This window comes from Elephantulus edwardii, unplaced genomic scaffold, assembly GCF_000299155.1.
Source record: "Elephantulus edwardii isolate Elephantulus edwardi_28Jun2011 unplaced genomic scaffold, EleEdw1.0 scaffold00019, whole genome shotgun sequence".
NCBI classification, from domain to species: domain Eukaryota; kingdom Metazoa; phylum Chordata; class Mammalia; order Macroscelidea; family Macroscelididae; genus Elephantulus; species Elephantulus edwardii.
In genome coordinates, this window is record NW_006399769.1 from 9,572,602 (window position 1) to 9,578,943 (window position 6,342).

General features: G+C 42.9%; 1 protein-coding gene across 2 annotated transcripts in view; it reads left to right on the top strand.

The window, feature by feature from the left end:
- Nucleotides 1-6,342, top strand: part of KCNG3 (potassium voltage-gated channel, subfamily G, member 3) — a 117,216-nt gene that overhangs the window by 95,532 nt on the left and 15,342 nt on the right. The gene's annotated exons all lie outside the window — the stretch shown is intronic.

Here is a 6,342-nt window from a genome sequence, read left to right on the forward strand (position 1 = left end):
AATTCTGAAGCTTCGTCTGACATACTTTAGACATGTTGCAAGGTGGGACGAGTCCTTGGAGAGGGACATCATGTTTGGGAGGGTTGAGAAACAGCACAGGAGAGGAAAGACCCTCGATGAGATGGATTGATCAAGTGACTGGGGTAATGGAGACACTGGTGTGTCGGAGACAGTGAGATTGGTACAGGATAGAGCAGAGTTTAGGACTGTTGTACATAGGGTCTCTATGAGTCGCACGCTACTCAACAGCAAACAACAACAACTGTGTATGATAAGGCAGTGTAATAATTGTTTTAGAAGAGGTCCAGCTCCATTTCCCCTACAACTGGGGAAACAACCCTTATGCAGTGTAAGGTAAAGACACAGCATAAATATCTTCCTGTTCATTGAGTGTGATTGATGGTGATCATAGCATTACAGAGAAATGCTCTTCATGGTACTTTCTTGTGTATAATCTTCACACAATGAGATCTCCAGGCTTTTCTCTTCCTGAACTGCTGGATGTGTTTGAACCACCAAACTTGAGGTTACCATTTGCGAATCACTTTTGCCACCCAGAGTCCTATGGTGGTTTAGTGGTGAAAAGTTGTTCTGCCAACCCAGAGGCAAGCAGACGGACTCCACCAGCTTCTCTGCAGGAGAAAGATGGGCTGTCTCTTGCCGCATGAAAAACAGCTTCTGAAAACCTGCTGGAAGGTCAGCTCTGGAGTTCATTCTGACTGGACAGCACATAATAGTAACAGTAACATTTTGGAGGTCACAAGAGAGGAAACTAGAGATCTAAAGTAGGCTTCCCACGGGTAATGATGCTTGAACTCAGCCTTGAAGGGCTGATTGATGTTAACCAAGTAGAGTGCTAGAAGCATGCTGGGGCCCGGGACTGCATTGCTTTGCATTGCTTTGTTAGAGGATCCAAAGAAAGGCGTCAAAGGATATGGAACTTTGTAGGGTTATAAATTTCCCTTTCATCTGATGATAGATGGGAACCTGTAGCATTCACTGTGCAGCTTATATTCAGCTGCTTTTGGTGTTTTGAATGATTTTGTGTCTGTAACTGTAGAATTAAACACTTAGCTTGTGATTTCTTTCCCTGTCTTTTTATCTAGAATCTTTACAGATATCCCTATTATTTTGTTTTTATGTGGATGTTAGAGACAATGGACAGAGGTATCACTTATGTCATGGTTTAGAGTGAGCACCTTGCATATAGTAATTTAAAAAGTGAGAAGTTATTTACCAATGATTTAAAAAAATAGCAAAATAGTGATATTAGCAAGCAGTACCTCACATTCCATACATTATTATTTTTAAATTCATTTCCTGAATTTGTAGGCAAATGCTATTTTGAAGTTGAAATGACAAAGTATTAAAAGAATTGGTATCAATTTTTAATATCTACAGTCTTACTTGAAATGTTGTATAGTGATTTCACATTTTTCTATTCTCAAAATTCTTGCCAATTAAATTTTTTTAAAAAGAGTAGAATCCATGTTCAGGACACAAGGTTGCTAGTTTGAACCCTCTTGGAGACACCTTGTGCACAAGCTCTGGTGACCTGAGTTCTCCTGTAACGCACATGGGGTCCCCATCAATGGGAGTGAACTACACGGTAAAAGGGTTAGACTCGATTTTGACAGTGACAGATGGCACGAGAACACAGTGATGATTTTTTTTTTGCAGTTAGATTTGTTTTTTTACTTAATTCTTCAGATACGTCGCAAAACCTGTGATAGGCAGAACCTGTGTAAGGCAGAACCTATCAAAGGAGGAAAACACATATATTTTCTGTTCAAATGACTCATAGAAAAGTGAGAATCCTGCACGCTGTCCAAGGTGAGTGTCATTGAGTCCAGCTCTCACAGATTTGTCATCTGTGTGTTTAGGATGCCACTCTGAGAAATTGCTGCACCTGAAGAAGGAGGCTGTTCCATGAAGAAGAGAATTTGGGTGGCTTGGGAAGGCTGGGTTTATGTTGTCCTCACCACTGGGAAGTTTTCAACAGAGACTGCAGGTTTTAGGGCTCAACTTGTGTGTGTTTTCCCACCAAGACATTGAAACGGCACGTTCCTTAGTATCTGGTGAGTCAAAGAGAAAAAGATGCTCCTATTTCTGAGAGCCTCAGGGTAGGTAAACATAGCAGCATCGATGGTTTATTCATCGCCAGTCCAGAGCTAAGGACAGAACCACCCAAGCCCTTGATTAAGCGTAATGAGCGCAGACAGAGAGACATAGGGTTGATGAAACTCTGCTCATAATTTAGCTCCTACAGGATGATTTAGACTGAGAAAAGGAAGAAAACAGTTCAGAGTAGCCAGCTCTTACGTAATATTCTTCTGCATGATTTTTCTTTCCTACACTTGCTTTTCGGTTTAGAGAAAGCTGGGGCAGGGGTTGGGAGTAGTGGGCTCTGTCAAGTTGTTTCTGAGCCTTAGGTCTCTCTGCAGACTCTGCTTGGTTCATGCTGGGCTCTGCTCAGTTCTTTGCTGCCACTGCTCTCTGTCCATCAGAACTAGCCAGTGCCAGAGTCTTGTAGAATCACCATCACATCTTAGCCCATTGGTTGTTCCCACTGCCTTGACAGCGTCACAGCCTCCTCAGCGATCACTCTCCTTTCACCCCATTAACAGCTGTCCAATGGGTATTCCTGCTACATAAACTCTTCCATGTTCATAGGAGGGCCTGGCAGTCGATAATGCTGAATTTTTTTTATCTTTAAACATAGTTTATGTTACTTTTATTGTTAAAAATATACACTGTAGAACATACACGACTGTTCAACAAGCTCTAATGACAAGTTGGTCTAATCGGTCACATGCCTCAAGCTGTGTAACCATCCTCATTCTCCTTTTTCCAGTCTGTTTCTTCCCCTTAGCATAAACTTTAACACCCTCTGAATTTCCTGTCTAATCTTTTGAGTTAACCTATACTATTGTGTGGTTTTAAGGAGAATTCAAAGGATTTTTTTAAATTAAGGTTTAAAGATTATCTCAGGGGCTAAAATGAGAAAAATGGGAATCCCAGACACTTGATTGTGTTTATGTGAAACCTATGCTTAGACCAGGAGTGAGTCATCAGAACAGAGCAAGGAGACACTGCATGGCTCAAAATCAGGAAGGCTTTACAGGGATGGATCCTGTCTCTGTACCTTTTCAGTCAATATGCAGAACAGATCATCTGAGAGGCTGGGCTCTATGAGGAGGAATGTGGCATTACGACTGGAGGAAGACTCATTGACATCCTACGTTAAGCAGATGACACAACCCTGCTTCCTGAAACTGAGGAGGACCTGAGGCACTTGTTACAGAAGGTCAAGGACTGCAGCCTTCAGTATGGATTGAAGCTCAACATAAAGAAAACAAAGATTTTCACCTCTGGGCCAATTAGCAGCATCATGATGGACGGTGAAGAGATTGAGAGAGTTAGCAGTTTTAGTTTACTTGTCTCCACTAACAACACTCTTGGTACCAGCAGCCAGGAAATCAGGAGGCAAATTGCATTGGGAAAATCTGCTGTCAGGGACCTCTCCAGAGTACTGAAGAGCAACAATGTTGGTCTGGAGACTAAGGTGCTCATGATCCAAGCCATAGTCTTTGCAGTTACAATAGTTTTAGGGTCCACCCAGCCTTAATGACTACAGAAAGCATGGAGTACATGGAAGTTTGAATTTCACCTTCATGTTGTTTGCCTTTCGGGCCAGGATTCTTCTTTAGGGTCTTTGATCAGAATGTTCCATCATGGCGGCCAGGCACCATTCAGTTCTTTTTATCTTAGGACCGAGAAGACAGTTGTTCTTGGAGACCATCAGCATGCTTCATTTGCCCCTCCTCTGTCTGCTGGACAGACATAGGCAGACATCTCTTTTTCTGTTGCTCTAGGTGAATAGAGACCAGTGGTTTTGTTTTGACTGACCCTCTTGCAAACTTTTAACCCCCTGGGCACTGCCAAAAAACTAGGAGGTGGGATAGAAGCACTGAACTAGATAGAGCATGCTTACTGAATGATGGGCTCACCTGTTGGATTCTTTTTGTCTTTAGGTTTTGTAATTTGACTTTCAAAACTCCTTGCTTCATGCACAATAAGGCTCTGGTTAGACATTGTAATTAGTTAGGCTACTCAGAGGCAATTAATGTTATTAAACAAAATGCGTATGAATGATTATATGCAAACTCACTATTATTTGTGAACCTTCATTCAGAGACGGAGCTTAGGGGACGTTGTCCATATAGAGTTGCCCTGCTAACCCAGCAGTGGCGCCGCTCTGCTGGTTTGGATCCACCAGTGTCTTTGAGGAAGAAATATGAGCAATCTCATATGATTACAGCCTCTGGAACCCACTGGAGTGTCAGCCATGAGTCAGTTCTGACTCAGTAACCGTGACTTGAGAGTTTGAGTATATACACACATGAAAAAAATCAACCAGATACTACCCCCCTCAAAAAAAACAAAAACCTTTGCCTCCAGATGCAAGTGTGTACTCACCAATGGCTATTGAATGGTTTGTCACTTGTAACTACCCTTGGTAGGGTTTCTGAGGCTATAAACCTTTACCAGAAGAAATGGCCCATCTCCCTGGCAAGTATCTGCTGGTGGCTGGAATTGTCAGCCTTTCAGTTAGCAGGTTCATTACACAGGGTGCCACCAAGACTTGTTCCTGGTGTGCACACACTGAGGTAATTCCTGCAGTTCTGCCTCCCTGACAGCTCACCTCACTGTCAGCAAGGTGAGTCTCAGTGCCCCAAGCGTTGTGATGCTTTCCCACTCCATACCTTCTCCAACATGGTCCCTCCTCTCCTTTCTTGCTCTCACTGCTTAGTTTCAAGTGGCATTTTGGCTTTTAGAATATTTCAGTACTCTACCTGTGTAATATGCAGATGACACAACCCTGCTTGCTGAAACTGAGGAGAACTTGAATCACTTGCTGCAGAAGGTCAAGGACTGCAGCCTTCAGTATGGATTGAAGCTCAACATCAAGAAAACAAACATTATCATTACTGGGATGATTAGCAGCATCATAATAGCCAGTAAAGACATTGAGATTGTTAACAGTTTTAGTCTGCTTGTCCCACAATCAACACCCTTGATACCAGCAGCCAGGAAATCAAAAGATGAATTGCATTGGGAAAGTCTGCTGTCAGGGACCTCTCCAGAGTCCTGAAGAGTGGCGATGTTGGTCTGGAGACTAAGGTGCACCTGATACAGGCCATGGTCTTTTGCAATTATTTGCAATGCATCGGAGAGCTGGATGATGACTAGGGATGATAGAAGAATTAATGCCTTTGAGCTGTGAGAAGAGTATTGAATAAACCATGGACTATTAAGAGAACAAACAAGTTTGTTCCAGAGAAGGTGAAACCAGGCTGCTCCATAGAAGCAAGGATTCTGAGGCTCTGTCTGACATACTTTGGGCATGTTTCAAGGAGGGACCAGTCCTTGGCGAGGGACATTATGCTTGGGAGGGTGGAGGGACAGACAGAGTAGGAGGGGAAGGCCCTCGGTGAGATGGATTGACTCAGTGACTAGAGTAATGGGGGTAGGTGTGTCAGAGATAATGACGTTGGCTCAGGATAGAGCAGGGTTCAGAGCTGTTGTACATAGGGTCGCTATGAGTGGCAGGTGACTTGACAGTACATAACAACTACAATAACAACTCCAGGTAGACATGTCCCTACCACAGGCCCGTCATACTGCCCGAGGACTGACTTTATCCTCAGCTAGAAAATAAGGGTGATGTGATAATTATTACCAATTTGTGGCCCCGAAGAGTAATAGTAATACACATCTAAAAGTTACTGCTTTTAATTATGGCATTAATGCTTGAGTACATTGAAAAGTTGATCTATTCATAGATGCATATCTTCCTTTCCTCAGTCTCTGCGTCGTTTTCTTAGTTGTCTAGCTCTGCGGGAAGCAATGGCTTTAACAAAGAGAAATGTCTTTTCTCACAGTTCAAGAGGAGAGAAGGCTGAGTTCCCAGAGCTGACTCCAGGGAGGGCTTCCTCACTGTCCACTCTGGAGGAAGATCCTTGTCTCTTCTGCTTCTGCTTCAGTTTCCTGGTTCCTTTCTGGTCTCCCTGTGTTGGCCTCTGTTCTGCTGCATCCCCACTTGCTGCTTTAATCGCTTTTATCTCTCATAAAGAGATTGACTCAAAATGCATGCTCCACTAATACTTTGTTATTAGCATAACAAAGATGGCCCATTTCCAACTAGAATTATAACCATAGGCATAGAGATTAAGATTTACAAAACATGGGTGGGGAGTGGGGAGAAGGGTGCAACAATGAATGAACGGAATCCCAAAATCTCTGTAGATGTTCATTGAAATGAAAAATAAATAAATTAAC